This window comes from Danio aesculapii, chromosome 9, assembly GCF_903798145.1.
Source record: "Danio aesculapii chromosome 9, fDanAes4.1, whole genome shotgun sequence".
Lineage (NCBI taxonomy): Eukaryota > Metazoa > Chordata > Actinopteri > Cypriniformes > Danionidae > Danio > Danio aesculapii.
This window is the reverse complement of record NC_079443.1, coordinates 42,070,285-42,084,121: the sequence shown is the minus strand read 5'-3', so window position 1 is coordinate 42,084,121 and position 13,837 is coordinate 42,070,285.

Here is a 13,837-nt window from a genome sequence, read left to right as displayed (position 1 = left end):
ACTAAAAATAGTAGAGGAGAGATGCACGTAGCATGTTTCATTTTGAATTTGATCAATGTGCACAGTTACTGTACGGAAAGCCATAGAGGGCTGCAAGGACACCACTGAAATAAGGGATCAGTTTTTTTTATTCCATACACTGTAAAAAAAATATCTGTTTATTAACAGTTGCGTATTCTGTGAATTTACGGTTGTGAATTGCATTATGGGAGCTTTATCTCTGCTGTGTCGACTTTTAATGTTGAAAATTCAACTCTACAGTTTAGAAAAATTGACATTTTAGTCATTTTAAATAATATAATGGATAAGAAATTATATAGAGAAAAAATTCAGTAAAATAGCAGAAAATACTTAATACAAGGGTTTTGTAGCGTAATATACAACACCAACTAGGGTTGGGTCGATAGACGATGCTATCGTCCATTGCCGATAGACATCATGATTCTGAACCGGCATCGCAATCCTCCGCTCTGCCCGTTGCAGCAACAACCCGCTTGTGAAAAATACACATTTAAGGCCCTGTTTACACTAATACGTCTTAGTTTTAAAATGGCATTTTAGAAGAAAAATTATCCATGTCACAGTTGTTAAAGGTGATATTTAAATCATCTTGTCTCTATCTAACGACTCTTCGGTCTTTCGAATCTATCAGTTAACGTGTCACAGCATCAGTACACTGCTTCAATCTTTCGTTTTCACGCTTGTACTTAGTCATTTTAGCGAAAACCTCAGATACTGTTGGTTGGTTCCTGTTTGTTGTGCACCTTTTTTACCAACCAAGTTTGTCAACGCCATTATAATGACACAGATCACTCTGCCTATTCATGCCAGAGTCCTGCGGAAAAAGTGATTGACAGGTGGTAATTTGTGTATAATTTATCTTTATTTACTTATGATTTGTTTATGGGTTAAACAAAGACTACGCGGGTCAGGTAGTTGAACCGGTAGGCTACAAATTTGTTATAAATTAATTAATTAATTTTAAAATAATTAATTCACTGCTGCCTATGACAACGATGCCATCGTCCATCATGATGTTTCACATTAGACATTGTACAATGCCAAATTGGTCAACATCGCCCAACCCTAACACCAACCCAGCCAATATATCCAGGGTATCCGCGGGGTCTTAAGTGCTCAAATGTCTTAAATCTCAAAAGCAAAATTTTAGGCCTTAAAAAAATCTACAGAAATTCTACTGAAATCTTGTGTTAGAGGTCTTCAATTTTTTTTTTTAACAGGTCTTTTCCTTTCTTCATGTATAGCTTCCTAATCTGGCCATGAACACCCATACAATCACCAACAAATCAAACTTTTTTTTAAAAAAATTGCATTTTATGACTTTCCTTACAGTAACATTTACTTAAAAGTTCTCCATTTATTTACTGCTGAGGATACTGACCTGACCTATATATTTTATTATTATATGATTTTTATTGTAGACTCAAGTAATTGACAGCTATGTTTTGTTCTATTCTTGTTAAGGATTATAGGGTTTATGAATGGATATATTTAAAAAAGACTGTATTAAAAATATTTAAACAAAAATTATTATTATTGTGTTTTTAAATATATTAAATTTGAATCATTTTTGAAAGGTTAAGTGAAAATCTTTTCTAATTGGGATATTGGAAAAAAAATCCTTAGCATTTAGCCCTGTATAAGTCTAAAATTTAATTCATAATGTTCTTAAAAAGTCTAAAATTTAACTTTGTGAAACCTGCAGATATAATTTTAAACTACTCAAAATGCTCACAAAAGTCATTTTTTTGATCTTTTCAAGGTTAAAAGTTGTTGGAAGAAAGATCAAGGTCCGATAATGCAATTCAAAAGCATAAGTAAATGGGGAAAAATGAGAAAATGAGTCACAAAATACAGAAAACTGCCAATGTACTGATATTTTTTACAGTGTAGTTCATGCATCCTGCAATGTTAATCAGTTGTGTTTGAAGAGTTTAGAAAGGAACAGTATTGGACTGATAACCAATGACAGCTTGTAATATGAATCCAGCATGAACTTTTTAACTAAGAAATCCCATTCTTGAGTTAAAACTGACTAGTTAGACTGGAAAAATAATTTTTACATGATAATAAATAACATTAAAATATATCAGATTCAGGTTCAACCCTGTGTAATATGATTGGCTTTTAATAGAAACAGAACATGCAGTGTATCATAACTGCTCAGCCAATGAAATGGAACATGAACTACGGAAAACTCTGAAGATGTCAAAAACAAGCATGTGGAAAAATAGCAAATTTGCAGGAGAGTGCTGTATTATAGAACTGCTAATGCTAGTGGCAAGCTTTTCAAGTGATCTATGCATGTTATAGAACATAACAGTATATGCAGTAGCTCATTTTCCTAGTGACCTATGCAGTGCATAAAACCAGTGCAAATTAGTGTGCAAACAAGCAGAGTTGATGATTAGGTTCAAAATAACACATGCAAACATGCATTAAAGGGATAGTTCACCACAAAAAATGACATTTAATATATCTTCAGGCCATCAAAGATGTAAGTCATTTTTCTTTAGTAGAACATTCAAGAAGATTTCAGCTGAATTACTGGTTACTCACTAAAAATGCTGGGTTCCATGCAAATCCGTCATGTTGTCCCAACACAAATCGATTAAGATAATCTAATTGTTTTTACAAATTTAAATGGATTGAACATAAACAATTATGTTGTCCCAAAAAACTCAAGAGTTTTTTTTTGAGTGTTGGTAACCCATTTTTTAGATTAAAGATAAACACATACAAACAAGTCTAAATCAGTCTTGGGCCTGTACCAAAAAGCCAGATTAGCTGGTGAGCCAGTTTAGTTTCAGTTTAGTTTGCACCAATTCTGGGTTTTAGGTACCATGAAGGTAGCTCAGCTCAACTGCTACAAGTGGTTGTAAACAATTTATTTGAGCTGAATTTAAACAAACAAATTAAGTTGAACCTTACTTAATTTAATCCGATTGTTTAAATTCAACACACATAAATAGTTTGCAACAATTTTGTAGAAATCGTCTAAAACCCAAGATTTCACAAACTAAACTGAATCTTGACTGGCTAACCAGCTAATCCAGCTTCAGCTTTCAGCTTGTTTGTTTATTTTTAATCTTAAAAACTGGTAACCATCGACTTGCATTATACAATAAGTGTACAAAAAGTCATCTACATATTCATGTTGCAGCAGACTTTTATTGCAATGTGATGATTTATATTTTCAACTGAAACTGAAATTTTGAGTAGGAGGCAGGTTTATTTTTGTGCTCCATCTTTCACTCACAGCAAACTAGCGGTTGGAGGGCTGTGGCTAAGCATATTTCACCCAAGCCATCAAACTGACATCGTTAGAGGACTGCCGAAAGCAAAAGGTTAGATTTGTTTGTTTGTTTTTTAAGTGGATTAACTTCAAAAGATTAATTGTTCACATAAAGACAACAAATATGAGCTTGCAAATTAAACAAATGTAGATTTCATGACTTTAAATAATAATGAAAAAATAAATATATACATTGAAAGTGAAAATGATTTTTTCTTTTTCAAATATTTCTTAAACAATGTTTATCAGAGCAAGGGATTTTTCACAGTTTTTCCTAAAATATTTTTTTTCTGGAGAAATTCTTATTAGTTTTATTTTGGCTGCAATTTTTTTTCAAACCATTTTAAGGTCAAAATTATTAGCTCTCTTACACAATACTTCTTTCTCATTGTCTACATACCACTGTTACACAATGACTTGCCTAATTACCCTAACTTGCCTAATTACCCTATCCTTTAAATTGCACTTTAAGCTAAATACAAGTATCTTGAATATATCTAGTAAAATATTATGTGCTGTCATCATGGCAAAGTTCTTAGTTATTAAAACTACTGGATGCACTGTAAAAAATCCTGTAATATATCACAGTAAATTACATTATTATCACTTTAAAAACTGTAAAAATTCACAGTATGTATTCATAATTTTATTGTGAAATTAATGCAGGTAGCATGATTACAGTAGATTACTGTAAAAAGGGCTGAATCTTTTGCATGTTAATGCAAACTCTTTTTATTTCATTCAACATACAAATGAACTTTTATGCTAGTATTGGCACTTTTTTGATATTTAGAAATAACAGAATGTTATTGCAGCCCCAAAAACAATTTGGTTACATCATCAAAAATAACTTAAAAAGAAAAATCCTGTTTTGAAACAACATGAATGTCATAGTAAATGTTTATTTTTGGGTGCACTGCACCTTTATTTAATTTTATATGGTTAACATGGAAATATAAAAATATTTTTTAATGAACATAACTTTGTGCTTAGCGAAAAGTGTAATAAACTGGAACAAAAGAAATTGATTCATAAAACCAAACACTAGCTACGTTTCCATCCACCTATTTTTATGCGCATTTTGGATGTGCACATACAAAACGGTTAATGAAAACACCAAGATGCACATCAATTTTGAAATGTGCATTAAAGCATATGCGCATAACTGAGTAGGATAAACTTTTTATTCAATGAGAATAAACTACGATGGAAAACTTTTACAGAACAAATTCCAGTATGCGCATTAAAAAAAGGTCATGTGATTTTGTTATAAGAAATTCTGATGATAAAAATGTGTGCGAATGGACAAACCAGCAGGCTGAGCACATTGTAAAACATCTGAAATGTTGATTTGGTCATTCTAAATTTGGTCATATTAATTACCTCCAGATTCAAGAGCGCCTCACGCCTTCAAACACCACCGCACATTCACTGCGTATCAGGATTACCTTCTGAGGTGCAAGTCATTTATTAAATAAAGAAAAGATTCACACAGCTTCTCCTAATAGCAGCTCGAAATTCTATTTTTACTGTAGATATTTGCCAACAATCGGTCAGGAAGTGACAATTTTGATCGCTTTGACTCGATGAATGGAAACGCTGCTTTATTCGCACATCTTTTATGCGATAATCCAGTTTTGCGCATAAAGTTAATTTGCATTTTTGGATGGTAACATAGCTACTGTTAAACACCCAAAATTATTTCAAAGTCAGGGTAAATGTCAGAATGACTAGCTGAGGAAAGCCTGCTTCACAGTAAAATATAGTTAATTCTACAAGATAATACTGTGAAATCACAGTAATGGACTTTACTATTTACTGTGAAGTTACACTATATGGCTGTAATTTCACAGTAATTTAATGTAACAAATTCACAGTAAATTACTGTGAACTACCTCACAGTAATTTACTGTGAATTTACTTACAGTATTTTACTGTGAAAGTAATTTTTACAGTGTGTGTTGAAAAAAATCTTTCTGCTAAACAGAAATTGGGGGAAAAAATTCACAGGAGGGCTAATAATTCTGACATCAACTATATATAAATTCACAATATAATCTATAAACCTGTTGCATTTGCAGTATTCTGAAAGAATCATTTCTTTGGCCCTGGATCGATGACAGATGGTAAAATGAATTCAGCTTGACCTTTTTAATGAAGCGCTCCCATATCCCTGAGTTGCTCCCAGCTAATCAGACTGATATTCAGATTCACAGCTTATACAGTAGAGTTCTGCTGTCCTGGCTGTTTCGAGAGAGCAGGCGCACACACACACTCCCGCTTTTAATGGAAGTCTCAAACAAGGGTCAGTGAGAAATGAGGCCCCTGAGTGCTGCTTCACTTCTCTGCTTTTAGAATTTGCACCCTGCAGCTATGCGAACACGAGTGCTGAAGTCGCAGCACTGGGCCGTGAAAACTAAAACGCGTGCTGTGGTTTGACCTTTCCCTATGTTAAATACAATATTATCATAAGACGTGCTATCGTGTTGCGGTTGCCGTTGCATGATCGGATTCAATGCCACGTGGGCACTCTGTGCTCAGGTTCAGCACCTGGGAGCTCATTATAGAGACAGCGCCGCATGCCAAGTGGTGTACACACAAAACAATTTTATGTTGTATTATTTTAGTCTAGTCTTTTTATGTGCAAGCATGCTTTTTTTGTTAAATGTTAGGGAGAAAATAACACTTTATTAGATTTTCGGGGCTCCTGAGGGTGCTGTGAAATCTGCACCAGCCCAGCTTTATCATTTAGCCATTAACAACAGGAAAATGCAAGCCAAGTTAAAATTTGAGTGTGGAAAAAAGATGTCTCTGGTACATTAAATGACATTATGGGCACCGTAACACCATTATGTCATGTCAAATGAGCTAGAACAAATAGCAGCGAGAATATTTCCTGATGATATGTTCATTTCTGAAATGATCTTTAGAATATTCAGTTAGTTTACTGGGTTTATTAGATTACACAACATGACAGAAGTCTTGTGGCCTATCCAAGTTATAGGTACAACCAATAATAACTTGACTTTGAGTTGTTCATTTGGTAACAGAGGTGGCTTATATGAAAGGCAAAGACCTTTAAATTACACTTACTTTACCAACATAAAATATGATCATGCCTTGATTTTTATTTATTTAATTAGGACAGTAAGGTCTGACTTTGCTGAGACAAAAGTGGAAAAGTAATTAACATTGTGTATGACTCCCATGAGCTTGGAGGACTGCATCCATACATCTCTGTTCTGACTCTAATAACTTATTAATAAAGTCATCTGGAATGGCAAAGAAAGCCTTCTTGCAGGACTCCCAGAGTTCATCAAGAATCTGTGGATTCATCTTCAATGCCTTCTTCTTTATCTTACCCCAGACATGCTCAATAATGTTCATGTCTGATGACTGGGCTGGCCAATCCTGCTGCACCTTGACCTTTGCTTTCAGGAACTTTGATGTGGAGGCTGAAGTGTGAGAAGGAGCGCTGAAGAATTTGCCCTCTCCTGTGGTTTGTAATGTAATGAGCAGCACAAATGTCTTGATACCTCAGGCTGTTGATGTTGCCATGCGCTCTGCAGATCTCTCGCACATCCCCATACTGAATGTAACCCCAAACCATGATTTTTCCTTCACCAAACTTGACTGATTACCTTGAGAATTTTGTGTCCATGCAAGGTCCAATAGGTCTTCTGCAGTATTTTTGATGATTGGGATGCAGTTTAAGAGTTCAACTGCCACTTTTCCTTTTTTTAATTTTTATTTCATATTTTCCCCTGGAATATAAATTTAACTGTACTACTTTTTGGACCATTGTCATAAGTTCTTTTGTTAGATTAGCTCCAGATTCGGCTTCAGTACTGACAAATCTAATGTACATTTGCAAATATTTTATTCTTAAGCATCCTTTAGATAATAGTAATATAAAGAGAGATCTGTACTGTGTATGCTGAGCACTGTATTTACAACATTTCAAAAGGTGAGAATGTGTGTGTTTTTATTAGGGCTGTTAGTTTTACAAGTTAATTTAATTAATTAGATATGGGAAATAGGCGACACGGTGGCTCAGTAGTAAGCGCTGTCGCCTCACAGCAAGAAGTTCGCTGGTTGGAGACCTGGCTGGGCCAGTTGTCATTTCTGTGTGGAATTTGCATGTTCTCCCCGTGTTCGCCGGTGCTCCGGTTTCCCCCAAAGTTCAAAGTCATGCACTATAGGTGAATTTAATAAGCTAAATTGGCTATAGTGGATGAGTGTAAATGAGAGTGCATGGATGTTTCCCAATACTGGGTTGCAGCTGGAAGGGCATCTGCTGTGTAAAACATGTGCTGGATAAGTTGGCGGTTCATTCCGCTGTGGCGATGAATAAAGGGACTAAACTGAAGTTAAATGAATTATGGGAAATATACAATTTATTAAAAATAATTTTATTTAACGCTGTTAATACACTTGTTCTCAGACCTGTGCAAGTCCTATTGTATTTTATATAGATGACTGGTGATGAAAATGATGCAGGAGAACAACTCGCAGTGTGATGAAGCCAAATTCAATGCAGTTATATGGCCCTAAAATTCAAGATGTTGTGGCAAAACTATTTGTATCAAAATCACTAGAGAGATGCTTTGGTCTTAAATTGATTGAGTGCGAATGTCAAATTGATTTTACACTACAGTTCGGCAAATAAGAAGTTAAGAATTTAAATGATATGCTAATATTGTCAGCTTCTGATCAGGTTTGTCAATCAAAATATTACCCATAAAGTCAATGCAGAAGTGTGTGTGTCTGAACTGCGAATACAGCTGTGTTTCCTTCATGAATAAATCAGTCATTTGTAGGAATCACTCATTCATTTTCTTTTCGGCTTAGTCCCTTTATTAATCAAGGGTCGCCACAGTGGAACCACCAACTTATTCAGTATGTTTTACACAGCGGAAGCTCTTCCAGCTGCAAACCAACACTGGTTAACACCGATACATTCTCATTCACACACTGAGAAACACCTAAACAGTCTAATTCACACACACTCATATACTACCGCCAATTTTAGTATTCAATTCACCTATCCTGCATGTCTTGGGACTGTGGGGGGAAACCGGAGCACCCGGAGGAAACCAACGCTAACACGGGGCTCAAACCAGCGACCTTCTTGCTGTGAGGAACTCATGCTACACACTGTGGCACCCTGTCGCCTACCAGGTCTTCTATTAATTAATTTTTTTTTTCAATAAATTCTTCCTAATTTTCATTTTACCAACTTTAAAGATTTACAGTATAATTTGTTTTAAAGCATTTGCATTTATGAATATAAAATTTTTCCAAAATTAGAATATTGTTCAACACAAATTGATTATTAACATCTTCCCCTAGTTAACCAAAGAAAGTATTGTTAGAAAATTGGGAGGACAACTTGAGACAAACTTTTAACCACTCGAATGAATCAGACCATACGGTTCTGCTATATAAACATAAAAAAAACAAAGGTGCAGTAGCTTCAATGGCAACCTAACAGAATATACACTTATTGTAATCAAAATTAAATCTTGTCTAAGAAATGTCTAAGAAACTCAGAAGATAAATAAAACTCCTCCTGGGGTTCTTTGTTTCTCAAAAAGTGGACATATTTGCAGTTATTCGAGGTTCAAATACTGAATTTTAGTGACATTTTAAGCTCTAATTTGTGCTAGCTTGTCAGATGGTAATCATGACCACAAAATGTATGTTTATCTACAAATGTGCATTTAAACTGTAAGTTATTAGTTTTATATATAATGTAATTAGATTAGAATTTTAGAAATATGAAAAAATACTTATTTTTTCTATCATCTACCATAACAAACAAACAAACAACAACAACAACAAAATTGGAAATCTGTTAACTTTACCCTAAATTCAAATAACTGACCGGCCAGCTCATTTCCTCAGTCAGAATTTGTCCATTTAAATAATAAAAGCTTTCCTTTTATTGGTTATTTTATTGGTTATTCTTCTTAAAGCCTTTTTCTATTGGTTATTTTCACAATTTATGATGACATTCTGTCAAAAATGGGACAATTGAGCTCATATAGGGGCTAAATTGTGGACTCTTTCGAAACACCTAAACCCCCCTGGCTACGGGCCTGATGTAGCCTAAATGGCTGTTTAAAACCCACAATAGTATTTGGATGCCGCCTTTATGATGCAAGCTGAGATTGCATCACTCAGCGATGCAATGTCAGACACAATGCACTCAAACGGAGCGAGTGACGTCACTGTGAGGGGTACGGTTAGGGATTAGGTGAACCTATTAAAAAGCATTGGATGCAGCTCAGATTGCACTGCACCGAGTCTGCAGCCGAAAAGCCTAATTTTAGGCTACACTGCAGTCAATATTATTATTTTACATTTATTTGTAAACCGTTTTCAAGCGTTTTAAATGCCTTTTACTTCTTGTCCTTGCTTTATCCATCAACATAATAATCATTTTACGTTGTAATCAATTATGGCCATTTATAGATTTTTTTTTTATTGTAGACTGAGAACGAAAGTCTGAGGCCGGAAGTCTCGAGTTAAGACGTACCCGTAACAGTTCCTCTCACTTTCGCAAATACTCATATCTGTCTTAACCTAAAAGTTATTTTATAGATTTATATACCACAAAAGTATCGCAGGAAACGTTTTTTTCTATCAAACGTTTTAGAAAAATTGACGGTTGCGTTAGTGGCGCTAAAAGACAAAACATTGCACACTCACTGAACATGTTTCCTGTTAGCAGCTGGAGCTGATCTGATTGCGGCGTTCACAGGTAGGAAAATCATTCTACTTAACGATATTACTATTATTTTTATTTACATTTACATGCCAGAGGCTTAATTAATTCATTTTAAGACTAGAATATAGAATTATGTCAGCAGTTTTGATGTGTTAATCTTTTTTCGACGCTGTCAACTTGTCCCTCAAGCGCCATATTTAACGTTATTCATTCTATCAAGTAATTCGTACACAGTCAACGTGCAAATCTCCAAAAACGTGTTGTAAATTCATAAAACACAATTAGCTGTCAGATGGCGACGGTCAATTAAAGAGTGAGCAGCTGGCACTGGTAGAGCAGGAGTGCAGCGTGGTGTAGGAGGGTCTGGCATTGGCATGAGCTGGACAGTGAATGTGCCAAATGCCATTCCAGTGCCTCTGCAACAGGGGTCGGAGATTTTAAGCATTGTGGCTCAGAAGACAGATGTCGATGCGGTCTGGAAAGATACAATTCTGCTTGAGAGTTGAAGTCTCCTGCTCAGTCAGAGTTCATCCTTAGGGTGAACATCAGAGCTTTTTAACACTTTTTTTTAAAACCCATGAACATTTTCTGCATGTTGTCAAACTATTTCATCACTGAAACAAGAGGCAATTCAATCATATGTTAAAACAGCTGCCGACACATTATTTATCAATATGTGGACCTTTCTGGATTCTCTGAAGCTATATAAATTAAAAATGTAAAACAGGAAATATGTTGGGAAATTGTTTTTGTTGTAATTGTTAAATCCATCAAAATAGTCTATAATGTTAAAGTGTAGTTCTGTAAAGAGTTACTACAGAATTACTACAGGCCAGTAGCCATCCTAGTGAAAGGTTTGGTTTATTTTTCCTCTTAAAAATGTGGATTTTTTTGCAGGAGTTTTTTTTAATGAGGTTTAATACTGCATTTTAGTGACATTTTAACTGCTATTTCAAGATTACGTACTTAGATATCGCTTGATAATAATAGCAGGGTTGGCATGCTGTCCCGGGAGAGAACCCTGAGCTTGGAGATAATTAAGCCCAGGGCTCCTGCCTGGTCGATAAGCATGTAAGGGGAGTACGAGATCAGGTAATTCTCGAGAGCTCCCCATGTGTTAAAGGAGACATGGGGGAAATAGGGTGGATGGGGTGTTCTTGGGAAAACGAAGATAAGGGAATAGTTTTAGCTAGGCTACTTATAGTGAGTTTGGATTAATCTGATTGGCTACCTAATGATTATAGTTGAGAGACCAGCTGCGATCAATCATATAGCATGTTCCTCTTGAAATTAAGCTGCGGTCACACTGGGCTTTTCCTCCCATAGACTTCCATTCATACGCACGCGAATGCGTCAGACCGGAAACGCGGGGTCATGCGTTAAGTTTCGCAGTTCGCTGCGGTGCAAAGTTCAAGCTTTGTAAACTCTGACCTGCGAAATCGCATCACTTGACTGCTTGAGTCCAATCGAGGATCAAAACATGACCGCTCTGGACATGGAGCATTCGCTTGCTTTTTTTAATGTCTAATCATCTTGTTTAATCCCGCCCCTTTTCGCTGCGCCGTACGACAGAATTTTGCACACACAAAGCCTAGTGTGACCATAGCTTTAGTTTGTTGAAACTTCACTTATTGTTGGATTAGCTTGTCAGATGATCATCATAACCACACTTTTTGATGTACCAAATATATTTCATAAAGATTTATACAAAAAGTACACAAATTTATTACATCATATATCATAAAAAACAGGAGTCTGTTAAAAGCTTTAAATCAAAAACCAATCATGTATTGGGCTAATACCAAACTGGCCAGTACGGAGACCCGGAAGGGACGTGATGATGGAAAAAAATGTGATAGAAAAATATATATTTTTAAAGTTTTTGTGTTCCCTCGCAAAGATGTTTTGTACAGAAGATGATCTGGGATCAGTTCATCATAAAGAGCATGTCCGTTAGTCATCGCTTACATGCATTTATTGATTTAGAAGTTGCATATGAAAGGTGATGATTGACGCACAGCTTTAATGAATTGAAAGTGAATGCAGACATTTTTATATTCATTTCAACGTTCTTTAGTTTTTTAAGATTAAAAATATGGGAGAAATATGGGAAAATACTTAATAATAGGATGATAGCAGGATAGAGTAGTAAAATACGGGAGAATCGACACGTATGAAGTAAACAGGAAGTGTTTGTGGAGTTTTGCAAGATAACATAAAACATCTTTGCGAGGGAATGCAAAAACTTTTTTCTCCACCATCACGTACCTTCCGGGTCTCCCTAGACGAGCGTTCAACTTTCCTCAGTCAGAATTTGGCCATTTGAATAATAAAAAATGTAATAATAATAATGCAGAGCTTCATGATATTTCTAACCTCTCTGAAAATTCATGCATAACAACTCTAGCCTTAGTATTAAAATTTACATGGGCCACTTTTGGTGCTTCACACCTTTTGTTGGTAATTTTTTCTTTCAAGAATAAGGTACAAGATTTAGAATAAAAGTTACTTGTGAAATGTTTTCTCTATTTAACAACAATACAGTTGGTCAATAGTGAAAGATGACTTCACTTAGTCAGATTGGACCTATGAACAATAATTGTTTGCATTGGTCAAAACTGACAACAGCCAACAGAGTATTCCGCTTGGTCTTACAGCCTTCTTTGATGGCTTATTTTCAAAATTTAGGATTGCATAGCAGTCAAAATAGGACAAATGAGCTCATGTACTATATGGGACAAATTCTAGATGTTTGTCAGTGGGGGGTGGGTCTTTCGAACCACCCGAACCCCCCCTGGCTACAGGCCTATACTGGAAAAACATGCTATATCTATGTTGTTGTTTTTTTAAGTTGCGATATGGCAGATAAACATTTTCCCTAGAGAAATTTTATTTTATTAGCAATTTTTAATGCAATGATTATACCAAAATAAACGGGTAATAGATGTTTGGGTGCAAACATTTAGATTTTAATTAAACATTTGGAGAAATTTTGATCATTACATGCTTACCTGTTGTCAGTTTCTGAAGCAGTTTCAGTTTACTAGAACTTCTATGTTAAGTTGCTTTGACACAATCTACATTGTAAAATTGCTATAGAAATAAAGATGAGTCGAATTGAACTCTCTGCTATGAGGCTCTACGTTCACCTTGTCATTTTTCTTCTGCAATTAATATTTATGTCCAGCTTTGTTTTGAGGAATAGGTTCACTTTTGGGCCCGATCTCGCTAATAGCATTATAGCACCCACCAGGGAGACATGTATAAATATATTAAAGGCTTGTCTCATTGGTAAATAATTTATTTATTATTTATTTTCCTTTATTTAGCCAGGAGATCAAATTGAGATGCTACTATCTCTTCTTCCAGTGAGACCTGGTCAAGATGGCAGCACATAAAGTTTCCCACAGAAAGTCACAGAAAACAACACCACAAAATTACAAAATCACCACTCGTAAAAAAGATCAGATCATAAAAAACAATTACAGTTATCCTTTAAGATGTTATACAGAAAATGTTTAAAGGTACTCAGAGTTGTTTGTCAAGATTAGGGTGATTTTGTAAGCCATTCCAAGCCCTAGGAGCATAAAAGGAAAAAGCACATTTGCCAAAGTTTGACAATACCTTTGGGACTGTTTACCGAATACAGGAACCAAATCTAGTGCATGGTTTTTAGCAAATTATAATGATAAGATGGTAGTTTACCTACAGTTAGAGAGCCTTCAAAGTAAATAAGTACAAATATTATTATTTTTTTCCTTTGATATAAAGATGACCAATCTAAGGAA